The 22,313-nt window shown below is 46.0% G+C and overlaps 1 protein-coding gene across 1 annotated transcript in view; it reads left to right on the forward strand.

Moving 5' to 3' along the window:
- Window positions 1–1,624: 1,624 nt before the first annotated feature.
- Window positions 1,625–22,313, forward strand: part of Agpat4 (1-acylglycerol-3-phosphate O-acyltransferase 4) — a 107,685-nt gene continuing 86,996 nt past the window's right edge. Inside the window, exon 1 of the mRNA XM_028772761.1 lies at window positions 1,625–1,742. The gene's annotated coding sequence lies outside the window, so the exon portion shown is untranslated. The remainder of the gene's footprint in view (window positions 1,743–22,313) is intronic.

Here is a 22,313-nt window from a genome sequence, read left to right on the forward strand (position 1 = left end):
ACTATGAAAAAATTAACTATCTAAGAAATATTTTTTGGAAAACTCATTGATTCCCATCAACAATAAAATCACAGAATATAACTTGAAAGGTTATGAAAGAGAATTATATTGGGGAGAGGGGCTATTGAGACCATTTTACTATATGGCCAGAGCTGGCATGGAACTCATCCCCACAACGTTCTAGAATCTGGAGTTTACAAAGAACTCTTAAATATTACATTGGATGCCAAAAACAAAAATTTAGAGTCATTTATGTTATATATGTATGTGTGCCTATGTGAGTTTACATGCGCCACATACATGTAGGCGTACTTGGACACCAGAAGAGTGTTGGATTTTCTAGAGTTAAAGGCGGTTGTGGTCTCCAGACGTGGACGCCGGAAACTGAACCCTGACGTTTTCAAGAGCAGTAAACACTCTTAACTACTGAGCCACCTCATCTCTCCAGTACTTACAGGAAACTTTTTACTAACGACTTTTATAGCTCTTAGTAGCCGATCAAGTTAGTTTCTACACCCTACAAATGGGCTTTTGGTTTGGATTCTTCCTTATGCCCTCCTTCCCCACCCCATTCGTCTCTGTTCCTCTCACATTCCAGATGATCTTTAGGATGTCAAAGTTAAAACCCTGTTTTCTGTTTCTTGAGTATCTTCTCCCTTTGGCTCCTGTCTGCATGGCAAACTATTTGCCGCCCTACAGCTCTAAGGAATTTCTTAACACTGCTAGAGCATTGAGAGAGTAGAGCGACTACCGGGGCATTCTTTCTGTAAATACGTAAACATCTGCGACAGTGTCTTGAACAGCGCGTATCTGAAGGGCACTTGAGGCACTCAGCGATTGAATTCACTTTTCCAGGAATGTCACAGACCTGGCCTTTGCGTGCTTCCAACAATCCTCCCTCCTTAGAGTTTCACGACTCTATTCGGTTAAAAAGATCTGCTCAGACCCTTGCTAACTTAACCGGCGTGTAAATGCCATGTGCATGTGTGTTGCCTGCTTGTGCGCACTCGCAGCAGTAGGCAGCCCTGGCACTCGCTGGCACCCAGCTTTGGAGGGAGAGCATCCATCCACTGGAGCTCCGGGCATCCCAGGTCTACCGGTCCTAGTCTCAGGAACGCTGGGCGTGATCTTGGAAGGGGCTTCCGGGCTGGTGGAATAGTGGCCAGGAGAGGTGAGCAAGGCCCTAGAGTGCACCGGCTTCAGCTTTCATCCTGTTTTTTTGTTTGCTTTTTCCCTGAACGAAATGGCGCGCGGGGGTGGCAGGCAGGGGCGATTTCCAGGGCAGGAGGCCGAGGTTTCTCAGGCCATATGCACGGGGACGCAACAGGGCTCTAGAGCTAGCCGAGTGCTGTCAGGCCACTGAGATGGCTTTGTTATCCACGCGGGTAACTTCCCGATCCCAATCCCCATCCCCATCTGACTCCAACAGGAGGCCGAGCCGAGCCGGACACTTCCTTACACTCATTGGAAGAAGAGGGTGACTCACGTTACACAGGGTCCGAGCTTCCCTCCCAGTAGCTGCTAAGTCGTAGCTTTAAAAGGAAGTGACATGGGTGGGGAGAGACGTCAGCCGAGGACCACCTTTTTTTTCCCTTCCCGAAGGGTCCACCCCTTTGGGTGGAGTCTCGCTTTTTCTTTCCAGTGTTGGCTGACTTACAGCTTCTCTAAAGTAGAGGCAGTTTCTGAACCCTAGGCTCCTGCCTCGCTAGTGAGTACCAATGCAAAGAGCTGCCTGGAGCGAGGTAAGTGGTGTTGGTACCGTTTCCAGGCTCCTTCTCCTGGGGTGGGGCGTGCGATGATCGGATCGGTTGCCCTTCTCTGGCAGGGGTCCCTCTGCTCGGCTGGTTTTCTTAGTACTTTGGAGGGATAGGCTCGGAGCAGGCTGGGATGCTGGTGGGGTTGGGAAGAATGATGGGGGGGGTAGCGGGGGGGGGGAGCACTGGGGCTCCGCGACCACTGCTTTGTGCCAGACTGTGAGGAGCTTTTGGGGGCTCTGCGTGCACCCCTCCAAGGATGGAAGCATTTTCTTGGGTACTACGAAGGTGTAAAGAATGCTCCTGTTACATAGACCGGCTCTCTTTTGTGTTAGTGCAACACGTTCTTCTGTCTCTGGTGTTTCTATGACAACCACAAAAATATACTCAACCAAATACAGTCCCGATCTAAATTGATCTATTTGTATTTCCTTCCTGGGCTTGGCCTGGCTGGGCCTCGCTGGAACGCAGAGTGACTCTGTAGATACCCCCTCCTCTCGTTTTCATTTTGGTTTTTCCCTATCGCAGAAGGGCTGGGGGAGGGGAGTTGTCAAGGAAACAGGCATATGTAATCACCGCTTTATTTACTTAAATTTAAGCTTCTGGGTTCTCCATCAGATGTCGGGATTTTTAAAGGGGATTCTTTGATGTTTATGAAGCTCTTCAGTATTAAGGGTAGTTTTTAGAAACTTAAATATTTCTTTAGACATGATATTGAACAAACTAAGAGGGGAGGGGGGTTTAACTCTTTATAGGATGCTAGTGCTTTGAGATAAAGTTTTAGAAAGTGCCTGACAATTGACACTGGGGCAAATATGTTATCAGCTGCTCAGCCTCACCCACAAGTCTAAACATGTATAAGATGAGTCTTGGTTCTATTCTGAACTTCATTTAGCCACAAATCAAAGTTCAGTTAGCGAAAGAAATGCTAACTACCCAGCAGGGTCTCTAGGGTATTGTTCTGCAGTGCTCTCACCCGGATTACCCAGTACTTACCCTCTAGTCTTTCCAAACCTGGCAAGGATCTGCTCATCTGAAGTTATCAGTCAGCAGCCTCAGCTAGGGAAAAAAAAGTTATCTCAAGAGGAGGGAAACGTCGTGCGGATGTGTACACGTGTGTTTCTGTGTATAAGGACAACCAGCTCCTGGGCATGTGTGTCTCTGTATATCGGGGGTGGGTGGGTAAGGTTCGAGAAAAAAAAAGTAAGAGTCCCAAGTTAGAGGTATGATATCCTCCTGGTCCACATAGGGAAAAAAATAAACAAAACAAACAAAACAAAACCCAAAAAACAAGCCTTTGGAAGAAAACTAAGATGTGAGAGGAAATTATCACCTACCCAGTGATAAGCAGAGGTAGATAAAACTAGAAACAAACAGTTCATTGCTTAGAAGGCATCCAGGCAGGCCCATTAGCAGATGTGGTTTTAGGTGCTGCTTTTTTTCAGTACCTCTGAAGAAAGCCTGATAATGGGACCTCTTCTTGTAATGTGCATGCCCAATACCAGAATTATCTCTTTAATAGTACCAATAGAGGCCGGTGTTACTGAGATTATCTGTAGTAAGAATTTAAAAGGCTTCAGGTTACTTTCAGGCTATTAAAGCCCAAACCATAGCTTAGAGCTAGTCCCTCTGCTATGTAGAAGCTGGAAGGACCGGCAGTTGGCAGTTTCTAGAATGTTCCTTATCTCACCTTCATTATCTCTGTCTTAAAAGCTAACCATAGCACCAGAGGTCTTAAGCATTTCAGATACAAAAGTTAAAAGTTCTCAACTGCAACTGGGAGCTTATGAACAGGGCACAAAATTAGAGGGCTGGGGTTGCTGCTTGGTGGTAGAAAACTTGCCTAACATCCCTAGAAACCTTCAAAACAAACCAATCTAACTAGAGAAAACGGGAGTTAAAGACAAGAGAATTAGGTGAGGGGTACAGAGTATAAAAAAAACCATACTCGGAATAATGATTCAACTTTCATTTTGCCAAGCACATGTTAGCACACTGCCGGACAGGACAATGGACTTACTGTCTGACCTTCCAAAGCACAAGAGTAGTGTTCAAGTCTCAGTGTGTCACTCATGAGTTTCCAGATCCAGGACCTAAACCCAATGCAGAGAGAGAGTAGAAAATAACCAAACAGACCGGACCGCTCTCTGATATCCAGATAAAGTGTGACTTGTTTAACCTGTGGGAGACAGTTGGAGCTGTGTGGAATCACAGTATCCCAAGGCGACTCCCAGAAGGCCAGGCTGTGTCATGACCCTGTCCATAGCTTGGAAGCTCGGGAGGGCAGGGAAGGGGGAAGCCATCTTAATCACTCCAGCCATTGCCTTAAATCATGGGTACTCAGAAGAGGAGTTGGTTAAGGCGACACTTTCTGTAGCTTCTGATGTGTTATGGAGGGAGGTCTGGTGGGCAGGGAAAGAGGCATGCCCATTTCTGAGTGGCTCTTTATTCACCGATGAAATACAGGTTAAGCCTGGCTTAGTAATATTCTACCATCAGGGGAACTTGAATGAGTCTAGTTTAGCATTGGAAAGCTAGCCTTAGACGCTGAAATTCGGTTTTCATCAAGTTCTGGGGAAGGCAAGTACTCTGCCAGGGCTGTGGGAAAGAAGGTTTCTGCTTGGGGTGGGGGTGGGGGTGGGGTTGTGACTTGCAGTTATTGTGTATCTACTGTGTGTCAGACACAACCTCATTAAGCAGTTACAGTTTTAAACCACCTGGTGTTGGGGGGGGCTGGTATTAAGAGATTTCAAAGATCGGCCAATCTTTTTTTTTTCTCCTAATGGCAAAATAAAAGAAACCGCCATGTGAGAGTAATTTATGTTGAACCTGCTTTATTTTTCCCAGAATGCACTCTTGCATCATGAAGATTTCTTGCCTATTTGCTCATGTTTTCTTTTCTTCTAGTGTTTTTGTAGATCCTAAGACCTGCTAGTGTCCATACTTCAGCAGTCCTCATTGTCCATCAACTCTGCATATATTCACTCACTCATTCATTCATTCATTCATTCATCGGGCAGCATCAAGTCCCTTGTGACACTACATGCTATGGATATGTGCTACTGAAGTATCTCGAGCTAGCAAGGACCACAGGAAGCTCCCTTAGCCCTCGAAATAATGATAGAAACATTCATTAGCTAATAATGGCCTTGTACGTCGTTTCGACAAACAATTTTTTAATATAGATTGCACTGGGCAGTGGGGAGGAAGTATTCAGCTGTTGACTCTCATCCCGCTTCAGGTTTCCTTGTGTTTGTCTGTATTGGTTGAGCATAAATCTAGGAAACATCTGTTAATTAATGTCACTGGCGGAAATGGGATTCTGAGTGCTGGATCCATAGGAGAATAGGCTATGCAGAGTGATGGTGTCTAACCCTGCTCTGCGGGGACTGTGGCTCTTCCCAGTAGACACAGGATACAGGATTTTTGTTTTGTTTTGCTTTATTTTGTTTTGTAAGGTCTACTTTTTCTAAAGTCTGTGTCTATCAGTTTACTGTTTACAGTTCTCTTGTGTTCTTTGGAGCTTTCTTTCCATTACACAAGGCTAGCACATGTTCAGTAGAAACAAGAGTCTAGCCCCGTCACAGACCTCAGACATTCTGTAGCAACAGGTACCTCACCTCAGGACCACAGAGCATCCAGTAGCCTCTGCCCTACCTCAGTGTATTTCCAGGGCTCAGAAAGTTTTCTCAGTAGACAGATCTTACTCTGTTATCTCCACCTTCAGCCTAGAAATGACATGACAGTGTGACAAAGTTCACCAGGAAGAATGCCCCTCTTCTGTCTAACTGACCTTGGGGGAAAAACAGTTCTCTTCTCTTCTGTTATTTTAATCCCGGATGAGATTGGCCTCAAACTAATCTGCTGTCTGTCTGCTTGGGTTAGACACTGCCTCCGTGTTCTGAGCACTTCTGCCATGGGTCTGAAAGTGAAGGAGTATCTTTGGCCTTCATGGTGCTTTGAAGCTGGCACTGAAAGTCTTGCAGGAAGTGGTTCCTCCCTCAGTCTTGGGAATGGCAGGTGATGCAGACACATTGATAAGATTGGCCACTGTGTAGGATCTATGAGAGTGGCAGATGCCCACCTTTGCTGAGGGCTTCCTATATACCTTTACTTTACACATACCAATTTAAGTTGTGCCCTTAACAAATTTACATTTAAAAACTATCATGACTGTCCATTGTTCAGTAAAGATTAGTAAACTAAGGGACTTATCTGGGGTGGTAACAAGTAGCATTGAGGTTTGAACTTGGACTCTTGCTTTCCAGAGCCTTGCCTCTGAGCAACAGACAGCATCTCTTATCCTGGTATGGTGACTCTTCTCCCCCAATCACAAATAGAGCCTAGAGCAGTGGTTTTCAAACCTTCCTAATGCTGTGATCCTGTGACACATGTTACATGTTCTCATGATCCTCAACCATAAAATTACCTTTTCTTGCTAGTTCATAACCATAATTTTGCTACTGTTAGGAATTGTAATGTAGATATTTTCAGAGACAGGTTTGCCAAAGGGGTTTCGACCCACAGATTGAGAGCCACTGACCTAGAAGACGGTGGACATTCAGAATTTTTCGTTTGTTTGTTTGAGATAGGATTTCTCTGTGTAGTCTTGGCTGACCTGGAACACTCTGTAGCTGACTGAGGCTGGCTGGCCTGGAACTCACAGAGATCCGCCTGCCTCTGCCTCCCAGTGCTGGGATTAAAGGCAAGCATCACTGATCACTGTCCTCCCCACCCCCAATGATGCCCTTTTCAGGCAGTGGTAGAGATGGAGTCTCCCTACCCTTGCTTTGTGCATCTAGGAATCATTCAACCAAATGAAATACATCCCCTGCCAAAGGAAAGGAAATGTTTATTTTTAAAATGAACAAATCTCCTATGGATCTTCTCTTGCATGCCTGTCATACTTATTTTTAAGTCTGCAGAAATGCTGTGGGACAGAGAAGTGTTTTAGAAGCTGAGAAATAGTGCGTGTAAGACAAGCAACCGTTGTCCATAGAGCACCGTCATAATTTTCTAGGAGATGGTTGGGGCAGGGAAAAGGGGTCTGTGATAAAACAACAATAACAATAACAACAACAACAAAAACCATAGCTGAAAGACTTGGCAATGCTTATGGTAGAAGCCAATATGAACTGCTCTCAAGATCTGTGTTTACCCCAGGAGCCAGCCTCATGGAGTCACTTCTATCTAGTTAAGGACCCTGCCCCCACCCTGGTCCTGTAGGATGCATGGATGGATCCTGGCTTCCCTCCTTGTTTATGTTCATCACCCAGTTTCAAAGGCAGATTGTCATCCGTGAAGATGTTGCCAGGCTTTGTCTCGGACGGATTTTGAAACAAGAATAGGAGAAATGAATTGACCCAGGAGTGAAATCTGGTTTGCTTCCCATCTCCCTGGGCCCTGTGTGAGCAATCAATTCCCCATGGACAGGAGGTTAACCGAGACTGATGAAATTTTAAAGAACCAAGCGCATTTTCTTCCCTGGACTCAGCAGCTCAACCCACACAATCAATGCAATTGTCAAAAACCTTTGTCCTGGATCCCGGTTGGCTGTTAAGTCAGGCTAGCTCCTTCCTACTCTCCTCTCCCGCTGTGAGGAAAGAATAGGCCGGAAGGCTAAGAAGAAGGGATAGGCAGTTTATAGATTAGTGTTTCCTTGGTGTTGTGATAAAATGGCTCACTAACGCAAGTTAAGGTTGGAAAGGTTTATTTTGGCTCACAGTTTAAAGGAGTGTGGCAACTGGGCAGCATCTGGCTATCATGCATGCATTTACATTCAGAAAGCAGAAAGGTGGGGGGCGGGGCACGGGCGAGGGTGAAGCTTGGTGCTGACCTCAGTTTCTCCTTTTTATCTATATCAGGGCTTTATGCCCGTGGAAACAAGCTGGCCACATTTAAGGTGGTTCTTAACATCTCTGTTAACCCCACCTGCAAACTCTATCATAGATTTGTCACCAAGGAGATTAATTCTAGGTCCTGTCAAGTTGACGGTCGCTATAAGCTACCACAGCTCTCTCAGTAGCCCGGATTCCATCTCTCTCTTTCTCTGACCTTCTCCAGCCATCCTTCTCAAAAGAGCTATGGACACACAATTACAACTCGAAACAGTTGACTTCTATAGGTTCCTACCTTAATTACTGTGCTGGGTTCTTATGGACAGTGTAGACTTCTCAAGGGAACCACAGAGTATGGCAGCCAGCATGGATCAGATGTTCTTGGCTGCAGAAAAGATGGTCACAAGGCTGTCACATTTTCCTCTGTGTGCCTCCCAGTCAGGCCCTCTCACATAGCGGTCCTTAAAGGAATCCTCTGTTGACATTTGGGGCCAATTAACTTGTGTTTACAGGGCTGTTCCGTGCAGGCTGATAACAGCATCCTTGGCCTTTGCCACTAGCTGCCAGGAATAAGTTCTCCCACTGTGGTCATAACTACCTAGAATGTTCCAGAAATTGCTAGATACATCCTTCAGAGATAACATCTCCCCTAAAGCGGAGAACTGCTGTGTAAGAGAATTTCTACCTATAACTTCTTTTTTTTTTTTTTTTTTTTTTTAGGTTTTTTTGAGACAGGGTTTCTCTGTGTAGTCCTGGCTGTCCTGGAACTCACTCTGTAACCAGGCTAGCCTCAAACTCAGAAATCTGCCTGCCTCTGCCTCCCAAGTGCTGGGATTAAGGGCGGGCGCCACCACTGCCCGGCTACCTATAACTTCTATATGCAGAAGTTCATTGGTTTGCTCCCTGGCTCAAAGGAAACAATTTTTCAGGGCTAATTTGCCTAAGCGCAGCCCACATAGATTTTTCCAAACAAATTTAAATTCCTAGATACTTTGCTTAAGAATTGAAAGCTAACAGGCTACCTGGAAAGCAGATGTATAGTCAGCAAAGCCATATTGAAACAATTCACACTTCCCATCCTGGTAACCTGCTTGTAGTAGTGTAAGATGTCAGTCGCCTGGGCTGGGTTGTCAGACAAAGCCCTGCCAAGCACCTACCGCTGTTCAGGTAGATCCCAGGCCTGCTGGAGTCAGGAACCACCTCCCTCCAGTGAACTAGATGGCTGTCACAGGGCTGGGGGAGCCAGTTTGCAACCTTGCCTCTGTTCTCTTCTGCACATCAGTCTTATGCCTCGTTGAATGTACCAGTCAGCTGCCAAGTCCGTTCCACTGCCCACTCAAACTGCAAGCCTTTCTTTCCCTGTGGCCCTGACCCTGTGCTGACCACACAAGGGCCTCCCTGGACTGCCTTGCAAGCCTTGTAGCCTTGAAGCCTCAACTTCCAACGACTGGGAGATACAGAGCTTCGTGGACTAGCTCTGGTAGACACTGGGTTCGTATCTCCTCACCTCCCCATCTGTCATTCCAGCCTTGAAGACTTGTGTGAGTAAGACAAGTCTTTTATTCCACCCTCCTATACTTCTTATAACATTTCTGGTCATAGGCTACCCTTTGTCTACCATAGGGGTTCATGAAGGAACCAGACATAATTGGTGTCCCAGAGAAAGGCAATAGCTCACTTTTTCACCGTGAGACGAGAAGCATGCATAGAGCCCTGTGGGGGCCAGCGATGAGGCCTGCCTGTCCACCCCCCCCCCCATTGTTCTGTCTGGAAATGCTTCCTAGAGACACCCACTCTGTCTCTTCCTAGTATACTTGCTTTTCCTGAACCAAGGTAACCAGTGTCCATTGTTTTTCTGTCACTGTGATAAAGTACTCTGATAAAGATAACTTAGAGGAGAAAGGGTTTACATTGTTCTGTCTGGAAATGCTTCCTAGAGACAGCCTGAACCAAGGTAACCAGTCTCCATTGTTTTTCTGCCACTGTGATAAAGTATTCTGATAAAGACAACTTAAAGGAGAAAGGGTTTACATTACCTCACAGTCCCTCCAATACAAGGAGTCAAGGCTGCAGGAGCTTGAGGTAAACGGTCTCCATACACCTGCAGTCTCTCAGCTCTCTTCTATCATACAGTCCCCTGTTCCAGCCAGGAAGAGGAGAGCTTAGAGTGCCCGCTGACCTCCACCTCCTCTTCTCCAGCCCTACAGTCTACTATCCCAGCCAGAAAATGTCCCCAAGCACAGTGGATGTGTCTTTCTAACACAACTAATGCAGTCAAGATAATCTCCCATAGGCACTGACGGTTAACACTAACCGTCCATCATAGATGTTAAGACACCATGCAGGAGAGGAATGTGTCTGAGTGGCAGAGGGGACTGGACATCAGGCAAGCCTTGAGAGGCGGTGTGGTCTAGGAACACAAGGCTGTCCCAGTGGGAAGTAGACACTTCAGTGAGGCCTCACCAGGCCGGTGGAGGAAGAGAGGAAACAGGTCAGAGAATCTAGGAGTTGGTGAGGTTGTCTTGAGGGCCTCTTTGACATTCTAGAGAAAAGGGAAGGTTTTGTATGTTGTTCTTTCCAGCTTCTACATGTCATGTGATGCTCTGTACTGTCACATAGTCGCTTGACTACTCAATGTCCCTCAGACAATGCTCGCTAGATGGTGAGCATTTTGTATAAGTGTGTGTCAACTTGTCCTTCCTCCCAGCACCTGTGAAGGTTCTGTGTTATTTTCTCTAGCTTGACATGGAGTTGATGCCCTTTGGTTAATGAGCCGAAGTCTCAGTGCTAAGGATACTCAGACACCCCAGCTTGGCTCTGCAAGGCATTATAAAGTGACAGCACGAACTGGCATTGCACAGCCTCGGAAGCTTGTGGGTTTTCTTCTGCTGTGAAAAAGACTTCTCTTAGATGCAAAATGGACAGAGACTTTTGTTTTCCATCTCACCCCACTGACTCAGGGAAAAGATTTAAAAAAAAAATCACATAGACCAAAGCACATAACGAATATTTTGAGGTGTCAATTAAATCCCAATTTGGTCACCTGCTATAGAGGACTAACAGGTTAACATTTTAGTGAGCTCGGGAGAGAAGGCAATGGCAGGGTCTGAGCATGCCCAGTTGTTTGTTTAGTAGTTCCAGTTTTTGCTCCATTGACACACACACACACACACACACACACACACACACACACACACACACGCCTGCCTTTCTCTCTTCCTTGTCTCCTCTTCGATGGCTGAACTGTGGTCTCTGGTCCTCAACCACTCCCACCTTCCTTCCCTTCCTTAGCTGTATACTCTGTAAGGTCCGATCCAGCTGTGTTCTGGGGATGCTGAGCCAGCTTGCAGTCGAGCTGATGTTTTTCCAACAGTGCTCACTATTAAGCTTTCACCTGCCAGTCAACAGTGCCAGTAATGTGACACAGACGCCCCATTAGTGAGAACCAGGGATGACGCCTGTTTTTTAATTTGACCACTCTCAGAACAGCATCCACATACACACGGAGCCTTTTAGGGGCCATGAAGAACAGCAGTGTGCAGAGGGAAGCAGAGCCAGGACCTGCAGTCTAAGTTTGGCCCCATGAATAGCCTTTAGCTCACTGCCCATGAGACCTTGAACACTCTGACTGGGAGCTGCTCCCTGGCGCATGCTGCCACTGGCACAAGGGGCTGGCTCATCTGATGTCCCTGTGAGTGCTGCCTTTGTTTCCTGCGTGGTCAGCAAGGAGTCCAGGGTCAATGGAAACTTTGTAACCAAGGCTCCCGTCTGTGGGGCCATCTGTGCTGTGCAGAATGAACTTGGGCCACTCTCTAAGGGCTCCTGTGGAAAGGTGAAAGCAGCCAGCTGTGGCTATATTTTCAGTACTCTGGAGGCAGAAACAGGAGAATCAGAAGTTCAAGGCCATCTCCGAGTGCATACAGCTTTTTAGGTCCATAATCTCCTGATTAGTACAACCAAAAGTTTGTCTGTGGTGTGACTGCAGGTAAAGCTACTTGCTGCCGAACCCAGTGGGACCTGCGTCCCATATGGATGAGAAAGAGAACCACCTTCTGCAGGATTACCTCTGATATCCTCAGGCTTGCTGGAGCGTACGTGCCCCACCCCCCAGATAAATAAATCCCGAAGAAAAGGCAACAACAACAAATTAAAACAAGGGTAGCCAAAGCTCTTGGTACTTAGTTATGAGCCCCACCCCCCCAGCTAGAGGAGTATTTCAGGAAATGTTTGAGGAGAAAACCAGGTTGAATGGTCTCTTGGTGACTCTGGGAAGGAGTGGATGTTTGCTTTTCATTCTTGTCTCTCTGTCGTCTATATCCAGGTGGCTAGTCTGAGTCCTAGAAGAGGCAGTGAGGTTGCATGAGACAGTCACCCCAACAGTGTTCTTGCCATGGCTGCTTTTCATCCTGGGCCACTCTTCTGCCAACAAAACATTTAGTGGAGGTTCGTTTTTTCTCGCCTTGTCTTCGGTCTCCTACCTTTTAGGGTCTTCCCCATGTCTGCTAGGATGGACCTCTTCTGGACTATTCTAGGACATACCCTGTTCTTTCTGAGCTGCAGTAATCCTGTCACCATGGACAGAGATTGTTCATGTCGTGATGGCAAGATGCTCCTCGGCTTTAGGATCCTGCTCTGGAGTCAAGGTCAGTACCTCCACACTACAGTGTCCTCAGGTACTGTGATCTTAGGGCTTCATGTTGTAAGAATGCAGAAACAGCCAAGGGTCCACTCATAAGTAAAGAGAAAAGGGGGAAAAAGAAACCAGACCAATCTCATCACAGGAACACCCCTCTTACCCTGGTTTTGTCTTGCCCTTGATTGTTTCCTGGAGAGTTTTTAATAGGGTGGAAAGTTCCAGTAGTCGAGAAATGTGTTTCTACGATCAATATACATTCCCAGACAGAGGTATAGTAATATTGCTGATGTATGGAACATACAGCTTCTCCACACTGCGGTGTTGGCTGCTTTGGTGGAAGGTGGGACATCCACCGTCTGAACCCAGGTTTGTTGGTAAAGCTGCCTCCGTCAGGTAGGTGAGCACGGCTCCTACGCTCTGTTGTGGTCACACTAGTGGGAGCTGCAGTCCTGCATCCCTCTAGAACAGCGAGTGGAAGGGACAAACCACCACTAGTTCTGAGAATTTATCATCAGCCCTGGGCAGTCCTGGAGCGGAGGTCACACGTGTCCGTTTGAATGAGTTTCTGACTTTCAGGTGGTGCAGGTGAACTTTATGATAGTTGCAGACGTCATCCTGGTTGGTCAGGTTGCAGGAAGCGTGGGTCAGTTAAGGTTGGGGTAAATTCATAGACTCGTCAGCTGTTCCACCACCATGTCGGATCCAGCCTTTCGGGCAATGCACTACATCTCCTAGTCCGGAAGTTCTTTATGGTTCTTAGGAGCCTTCTTCCTTGGGCAGGCGGTCTCAAATCTTCCCAGCCCATTCCGCACCGAGTCTGAAATTCACTAGGTCACATGTACCAGTTTGTGGAGGGTGTCCACAGGCCTCCAGGGATTCTGGGCAGCCTTTCTAGTTCATGTCCCCGAGGTAGCTGGACGCCTCGGAGGTAATTGTGGTGTGGCTAGTTTTAGAGATAAGAGCTCACTCTGTAACCCGGGCTAACCTTGAACCTACTCTGCAGCCAGGGCATATTTTAAGGAACAGAAACAATTTAAGTTTCCATCTGGAACCATCGCCAACTGTCTTTGAGAATTTATGGGGACTTTACCTTGGGTACAGATACAATCCCCTGGTCTCGTCCTGGGAGAGTCATGAGTAGCGCCTTTATTCCAGTATGGGGGTTGGATTCAGTATGTGGCTGTCACCAGGGACAGCCAGATCAGATCATATGGTGCAATCTCAGTACAGAAAGTTTTACTCTGCGTCAAAACTTGAGACACCCAGTTTCACTGTTCCAATGGCTGATAACACTGTGCTTTCTGATTGGACAGCATGCCAGTTTCATCCGTAGGAAATTTGTTTTCAGACAGGAAAGGATGGGCCAGAGTGAAGGTGAATTCCTGCCCTCTTGACTTTTTCCCAGTGTTCCTGCAAAGACATCATTGTTTAAAGAGCAGGAGGACCTAAGATTTTCATATGGAGCCACTGGGTTCTTAGTCTTTGGGATGTCTTAGGGAAGCTGGCAAAATGTCACAAGGCTAGAGATAGAAAAAAAAAAAAGCCTCATTTCAAATATTCAGGAGTGTAAAGGCCAGAACTGTTCAGGAGTGCTAGACCCTTCTGGACCAGCACTGCACACTCCAGAACTCAGTCCTGATGAGTTGAGCTCCTTTATGCCATCAGGGCTGTTACTGATGAGTCATTTGAGACGATGCCAAAGCAAGGGTGTTGTTTCTGAACCAGCATTTGACAGACTGCATCACCTGCTAACATCCTGTGTGTAAAATCAGAGCTTGGGAGGCCGGGTGTATCGAGAGCCAGGCTTCTGTTTGCTTCGCCTAAGAACCAGCCGATGGGACAAGGTTGTCTCGGCCTGTTTTCTCTCTCCTGCTCTTCTCATTCTTTCTGGTCCTTTTACTCTGTGTGAAGAAAATTAACTGACTTCTCATATTCAAAGATTTCATCTTGATGTTGAAATTTCAATCATTTAAGATGTTGTCTTCCTTCCTTTCGCTGGTTCATTTGTTTATCACATTTGTTTTATCTTACTCCGCGTGCACATCTGTGTGTGTGTGTGTGTGTACATGTGTGTACACACCATGGCACACGTGCAGTCAGAAAGCAGTTAAGAGCATTGATTCTCTCCTTCCACCCTGGGGGTTCTGGGGGTCACACTCAGATTGTCATCCCTAAGAGCGTGTCATTTCCTTTCTCTCTGAGTCAGCGGCTCTCAACCTTCCTAAAGCCGGGAGGACCCTTTACCTCAGTTCCTCATGTTGTGGTGACCCACAGCCATAAAATTATTTCATCGCTACTTTGTAACTAATTTTGCTACTGTTATGAATCGTAATATAAATATCTGTGTTTTCTGATGGCCTTGGATGACCCATGTGAAAGAGCCATTCATCCCACAAAGGGGCAAGAAAGGGTGCTCTAAGTAATGCCGCTGGCCCTCAGTTAAAAGTTTTTATGGCTTTATTGGGGTAAGATTTTTTTCCCACCAGAAAATACAGCCATTTAACTTGTTGAGTTTGGATGAATCATGTACTTACTATGAAACTATCACCAAAATTTTCTGTTACTCTGTAAGTCGCTTGTACCCCATCAGTTGAACCTTCCTCAGACCGCTGGGTCCAAACCACCAGCGGCCCAGGATTTAACTCTATATTTGCCTTTTTGGGGCTATTGCATGCCAGTGGGCCAACTCAGCCGTATTCCGATTCTATCTCAGCTCATGCAGCAGGAATCTTTGGGGTCTACCATATCTCACATGACATGATACTGGCTTCTTTAGCCGTGGTGAGCAGTACCACAGTGCAGGTATTTCATATCTCAGTCACTCAGTAGCTACTTTATATACGGAGTTGGTTTAGTGTTTACCTAATTGTAATTTTACTGCCCTTATCTCTTATCCAGAATTATATTAGAAGTGAGGTGTGGTTGTTTGAATAGGTTCTGCCACCCATAGACTCGTGGTTGGAATGGTTAACCCACAGGAAGTGACACTATTAGGAAGTGTGTCCTTGTTGGAGTAGGTGGCCTTGTTAGATGGCGTATGTCACTGTGGGGTTGGACTTTGAGGTTTCATATATATGCCCAAGTCTGGCCAGAGTGAGTCTTCTGGCTGGCTTTGAGTCAAGATGTAGAACTCTCAGCGCCATGCCTGCCTGTACTCTGTTGTGCTTCCTGCCATGACAATGGACCAAACTTACGAAACTATGAGCCAGCCCCAACTAAATGCTGTCCTTTATAAGAATTGTCTTGATCATGGTGTCTCTTCACAGCGATGAAACCCCAACTATGACACAAGTGTCACTCATTTTGCCACCTCACCTCCACCCCAGCGCCCTTTGTGGAAGACAAGCATTTCTTTACTGAGGGCTTAGAGGGACAGCTGGAGCAGCTTCCTTTACAGAGCCACTGCGGAGGTCATCAGATGCAAGGAGTTCCAACAATTTTTGTTGCTGTACCTTATTGGCTAATGAGTTGGGGGTCTCACGTAGTCCAGGCTGGTCTTGAACTTTGTATGTAGCTAACGATGACCTTAACCTACTGCTCATCCTGCCTTTACTTCCTGGGTGCTGTCATTATACGTATGGCACCGTCCCCAAATATTCAACAGCGTGCTTTGAGTTTGATGCTATAGGTAGATGTCTGGGGAAGTAGTGGGAAGTCTCCCGGACATAAAACTGGAAAAGGGGACATTGGTTTTTAACTTCTTTCTGGGGGCCAATTTAGCTCCTAGCCAGTATGTATGAACATACTCCATTATTTGCCCCCCTGCTGAGACCCCATGCTTCCTCTGTGTCTCTTTAAGACTCTGGCGAGCCTTAGCTTACCAGGGAACCCCTGAGTGAACCACGGGGAGCCAGGAATCGATGCAAAAAGCAAGAGGAATTTATGGTTCCAATGTGTCAACCTCTGGATATTGGGTTCATCCTGCACCTGAAGGAGAGGTGGCGACCCCAGGCAGCCCATTTGGCCAGTTTTTATACAGTTTTTAGGGCAGCAGCCACTAGGTACAATGTGATTGACAGAACAGTGTGACTTTTTAAACTGATTGGTCTTTAGGAAATAAGGTGGTAAGGACTTCCCTTGTCTGTAGGTGGCAAGAGTTGGTCCGTCCCACTGAATGTGTCTATTGTGCTCTGGGACCTTCCCCACCCGCTGGTGGGTTCCCTCCCCTGTGGTCTGAGGAATGTTAGTCAGCTTCTCCCTTCCGGGGGAGCAAGTGTCCCCTGACTGAGGAATGTTAATTAGCCTCTCCCATCTGGAGAGTGTCCCATGACTTTTCTAAAGTTCTTGAGTTGACCTCTTCATCACCTGTTTGCCACCATCACTGGCCCCAGGGAGCTGACTCCAGTGATGCTGGCCATCAGAAGGCAGCTTCCTCCCTTTCTTTTCCCTCACATATTTGAGTCATGAAGTGTCTTGTGAGGTGCACCCTGTCGAGTCTGGTGAATACAGTCACCCATTGCATTCATTCCTGAGCACTTTTACCTTGGGGAATGGCAGAGAATTTAATCTCAGGTTTTCAGAGTGGCCTTCCATGAAGGGAAACAGTCCTGTGACCTGGCCAAGTTTTCCTTTGAGACTTTTTGCCAAGCCTGTTTTTTTCTCAATGGAGGCAATTGCTGGTTGGCACACAGGCCTCTGCTCGGCTACTCTTTGGTGGACTGTCTGCGGAGTCACAGTAATGTTGCCATAGCTTTTCTCATCTGCTGGCTGTGCTCGGGGTCAGGGTGACGCTGGATGGATGTTTGTTTCTGCTCCAGTTCCACAGAGATTGTGTGAGTGTAGGAAGGTTCATTTTACCGTCCAAAGGTGCTTTGACAGTGTTGACATCCACCTCATGACGAAGGATGGATGCCTTCTTCCTGGTAACTGGAATTCCCTCAGGTCCTTCTGCATGAGGCTTCTTTCATTTGCTTTGTTTAACTCACACAGTAAACCATATCTGCCTACTTCTCCATGTGGACTTAAGCCACTTGTGCTTATGGCTTTTCTTCTATAAGACCAGTAGGGTGTATGTGTGTGTATACACATCTGTGCATGTACGTGTAATAGCCAGAGGTTGACATCAGCCATTTCTTTGCTTGGTTCTCAACCTGAATTTCTTGAGACAGGGTCTCTCAGTGAACCTAGGGTATGTTCATTATACCAGGCTGGCTGGCCAGCAACTCTGGAGACCCATCTGTGTTCTCATCCCAAGCACTGGATTGCAGGTGCACACCACTGCATCGCCTTCTTATGTGAGTGCTGGGCTGTATCTCCCTTTTATGTGAGTGCTAGGGCTGTGGACTCATGTCCTCAAGCCTACGAGGCTGGTACACCTCTGAGCCATCTTCCATTGGAGCCCCGGAACATGTATGGATCACATGAGATATCAGCCGTTTTAGCACTGCCCTCCAGAGAGCAACAATGTGCTATGGTGTGCCCTACCACTTGAGAAGTTTGTGACGTATGGTCATCTGTGTTTCTAGAGTCTCGAAGCTGCCAGAATTTGCTTTCTTAGAAATGGAGTTCTGAGAAGAGTGGGCACTGCAGCCAAAACAGGCCTGCTTTCAGCAGTAAGCTCAATGCTACTTTCATTCTGGCCAATGGGCAATGGTCTTTAATGAAATTACTATTAGCATAGGGTTCAGGGCCAAGGCTTACAAGAGGAAGTTCTAAGTCCTCTCAGTAAACCTCAGGATTTGCTAAATTATACCACTGAGACAGGCCAAATGAAACAGTGCCTCAAGGTTCTGGAAGAAGCCTTTTCCCTCTGTCCTTTGACCTTAGTTTTGTTACTGTGAGCAGGAAAGTGCTGTCAGGCACACAGTAGGTACTGCATAAATGTTAGTTGAATGGATTGCAAGTGGGTACAGACATACATAACTTGAACCATCCATGGTATTTCTACCAGTACTCTTAGTCTGTCTTCTCAGTGGTTTTGTGAGTCAGGTCAGGAGGAAGGACGAAAGGGGAAGCAAGGGTCTGAGAGGTTTAGGTACAGACAGCCCAGAGTGAGTGACTGAAGAAATCAGTCAGGGAACCTCTCTGGGCCTTTTCAGTCTTTACCTGCAAAATGTACATATGAATAAACCTAGAATAACAGATCATAAAGCGATCAAGTGATGGCTAGGAACTTGCTCATGAATGTGAAAAATCCATTGTGATGGGTTAAGGCTCACCAGTAAAAGCACTGGCTTCTCTTGCAGAGGACCTGGATTCAGTTCTCAGCACCCACATGGCAGCTCAGTCACCTGTGACATCAGTTCCGGGGGACCCAATGCCCTCTTCTTACTCCTACAGGGACTGTATGGATATAATGCACACGCATGCATGTGCACCACAAGTACATATAGCGTGTGCACCACAAGTAAATATAGTAAATATTTTTAAATTCGCTGTAAATCTTTGAGCCTTAAAAATTTAAATATATTAACTAAATGATAGGTAATCTTGGACAATTAATTGGGAAATACAGAGAAGCAAGATGGAAGTGAATGAGCATATTAGCATACAAGATCCCCTGGAGTGTGGCTTTTTTTTTTTTTTTTTATTTTATTTATGAGTACACTGTTGCTGTCTTCGGACACACCAGAAGAGGGCATCCAATCTCATTACGGATGGTTGTGAGCCACCATGTGGTTGCTGGGATTTGAACTCAGGACCTCTGGAAGAGCAGTCAGTGCTCTTAACCGCTGAGCCATCTCTCCAGCCCCGGAGTGTGGCTTTTTAAGAGGAAATTGTTAATGGGTAGTAAAGTTAGAGGATGAGTTGGAGGATAACATGGGGATTCCAGGTTCATTACTGCATTGCCCATAGCAGTGGGGAAAAAAAGGAAATATTCACCAACATGGGAAGAGATTTTACTGAAATCCTTCTAAAGAATATTCTATTGTTAAAATGCTAGAACAGGCTGTGGAGATAGCTCTGCGGTTAAATTACTTCACGTGTGAGTTTGAAGACCTCATTTTGGATCCTCAGAATCCATGCAGATGCGGTGTGTCTGTGGTGACCCAAGTGGAACTCAGAAGGAGACAGGGGATCCCCAGAGCCAGCTAGGTAGGGAAAAGCCCTGGCTTTGATTGAGGAACCTGTCTCATTGCATAAGGTGGAGGGACAACAACGGTAATTCCCGACATCCGCCTCAGATCTCACAGGAATCCCCACACACGTGTGCCCACACACATACAAAACAACTGGTGCCGGGTAGGTAAAAATTTAAAAACAGGAAACTGGGTTAAACTATGGAAAAGGTAGGTTAGAAAAGTGACTATTTCCTCGGTATTTTGCAGGCTGAGAAATCAGAGTGGAAAGAATAGCTTTCTATGCTTAAACCTGGTGAAAAATGACAGCTTATTTTTCTGCTACTGGTGAAATAGGACAGTTTAAACCAGATAAAATTATATTAAAGGGGCAGGTTTACTGGGAAGCTGCTTTCTGGTGGGGGAGTTCACTGGCCCCAAGGATCAAGGCCAGGGAAGTTGCTGTGGGGAAAGGGAAGGGCCCTATATAATCCAGGGTTGAGGGCAGGGTATGCCAGGTAGGGACTGAGGGATGCTGAGAGAACCTGGAGGCCAGATCTGCTTTGGTATGTAAAGTATGCACCTCAGTCCCCACCCACCCCTGCCTCCAGAAACCAAACAAAAAACAACATCCTTTTTACTTCATAATGGGTTAAAGTCCCCCTAGAGACCCAAATAAAAGCTAACAAACTGAAAAAAAGTTCACTTTAAATGGTATAGGCATAACATACAAAGAGCTTGGTTTTTGATTTTTAAGACAGGGTCTCTTTATGCAGCTGTGGTCTTGGAACTAACTGTATAGACCAGGCTGGCCTTGAATTCAAAGATATCATCCTGCTTCTCTGCCTCTGCCTCCCTGTGTTGAGGGGGTAAGAGATTAATGAGTGTGAGGATTCAGAGTTCAAGGCCAGCCTGGGCTACTTTTGGAGACATTGTCTCAAAGGATAGAACAAAAAAGTAATTGAAACACAAGATCCAAGTTTTAAGGTATGAAGAAGTCAGGCGTTTAAGATTGTTGCCAGTAATCAGGAGAACAGTTACATTATCATAAAAAGTGATTAGACAGTGTTCACGGGACACTTTCAAATGATTGTTTTTCAAAGCTACAGGCCAGAAAGACATAGCCCAGAAATCAGGGGAAAGAAAACCTTTATGTCCACAAACCTTTATGTCCACAGTGTTGACCACTTCATTATTTATTCTCAAAAAACAAAGACAAACAACAGAAACAAAACTGGGAAGTGTATTCTTTAAGGTTCAGAACTAAAGCAGAAGGATCCCAGAGTTCAGGCCACCCTGGGCTACATAGTGAATTCCGAGTTCTCCTGGGCTATACCACAAAGTCATCTCATAAAAGAAAGGAAAGGAGAAGAAAAGCTTAAATATACAATGACAAAACAGGGAGGTAGTAATTCAGCTAACTTAGTGTGACTGCTACACGGACAATTATATATTATGGTTGAAGAAGGAACGTTTCAATAACTTAAACAGTACTTAATCGCAAGATTGTAACCATGTTTTAAGAACAAAGTTTTCTAGGATGCCCAAATGTGGTTAACATGCTCAAGGTAGATTTTGGTTCTGTATCTTAAAGCTTTGCAAGTTCCCTAGTGTGTGTGGATCTCCATAGTAATGGGATAATTTCCAAACGTTCACGACTACAGGATTTGGTGAGCAGTACAGGAGCCTTTGCTTTCACCAGATCTATTTGTATTTTAATGAAAAAGTCTTTTTTAAAGGGTGAGTTCCTTCCTCTGTCTAGCATCTGAATGCAGCTCCCTGCTGGGGTTTAAGCAGCTCATTTGCTTTCATGAGAGCCATAGTTGAGTCTGTTTGGTATACGGCTTGGTACCCTCGCGCTGCCATGAAGAGGCTCTTCATGCCTTCTCAAGGTGTGCCAGGACGGAGGACAGTCCTGTGGGTTTGTCTGCTGGCCTTTGGAAGCAGGCACTGTGCGGAGCCCTCTGCCATATCTCCCCACAGTAGCGAGGGAACGGAGGGTACATCTATCCCTGCCGCTGCTTTTAAGTTCTTTGGAAATTCAGAATGGTCCGCTAGGAAATTGAATTCCATTAAATCATCTAGAAATTAGGAACTAATCAACATTTATCGAGGAGCTGTGTGTTCTGTGTGAGGTAAAAAGGATGGGTGTCTGTCCACGCTGGACGTATGACCTATAAACCTTTTAGTTTGTTGGATGAAATATCTAGCCTCTGCAAACCCCAAGAAAGGCCCCTTTAGAACCAGAAGTCTAATGTAATATGTGTATAAAGCAACCACTCAAATCAATTTAAAAATTTTTAAATTACATCTACTGTGTGAGCACATTACACCATATGGCATATGTAGAGGTCAGTGGACCATTCACAGAAGTGGTCTTCCAGCCATGTAGGTCCCCAGAGTCAGCTCAGGTTGTCTGGCTTGGTGGCAAGCCCCTTTACCGGCTGTTCCATCTTTGGGGCCCAGAGTGATGAATTTTGTTTGATTTGGTTTTACTGATTTATTTCTTTTGAAGGGAGCAGACAAAATAGTGCATTTCATCAGGATGTTTCTTTTCTTTTTCTTTTTTTTCTTTTCTTTTTTTTTTCGAGACAGGGTTTCTCTGTGCAGCCCTGGCTGTCCTGGAACTCACCTCATTCTGTAGACCAGGCTGGCCTCGAACTCAGAGATCCGCCTGCCTCTGCCTCCCGAGTGCTGGGATTAAAGGCGTGCGCCACCACTGCCCGGCCCATCAGGATGTTTCTTACATCTCTATCAATGAATTTTTTTTAACTTAGTGAATGAAATTCCAAAGACAGGCAACCTACTGTGAATGAATAAACTTATCAATGAATGAATGAATGAATGAATGAATGTGTACCTTAAGAAACCTATCCTGGCCTCCCCTTAGGAACTGGTACATCATCACTGCTTCATGCAGTGTCTGTACGGCTCCTGAACTGTGGGACTGAAGAAAGGGCAGAGACTGAAAGTCCTGCTTCCTGCTTCGTTGTTGTTGTCGTCGTCGTCGTCATCGCTGCTACTGATATTAAAGAGGCTTTTCGAGGAACAGCCAGTCCGCAGTGACCCCAAAGCACTTTTCAGACCC

Source organism: Grammomys surdaster, unplaced genomic scaffold (assembly GCF_004785775.1).
Source record: "Grammomys surdaster isolate TR1022 unplaced genomic scaffold, NIH_TR_1.0 218, whole genome shotgun sequence".
NCBI lineage: Eukaryota > Metazoa > Chordata > Mammalia > Rodentia > Muridae > Grammomys > Grammomys surdaster.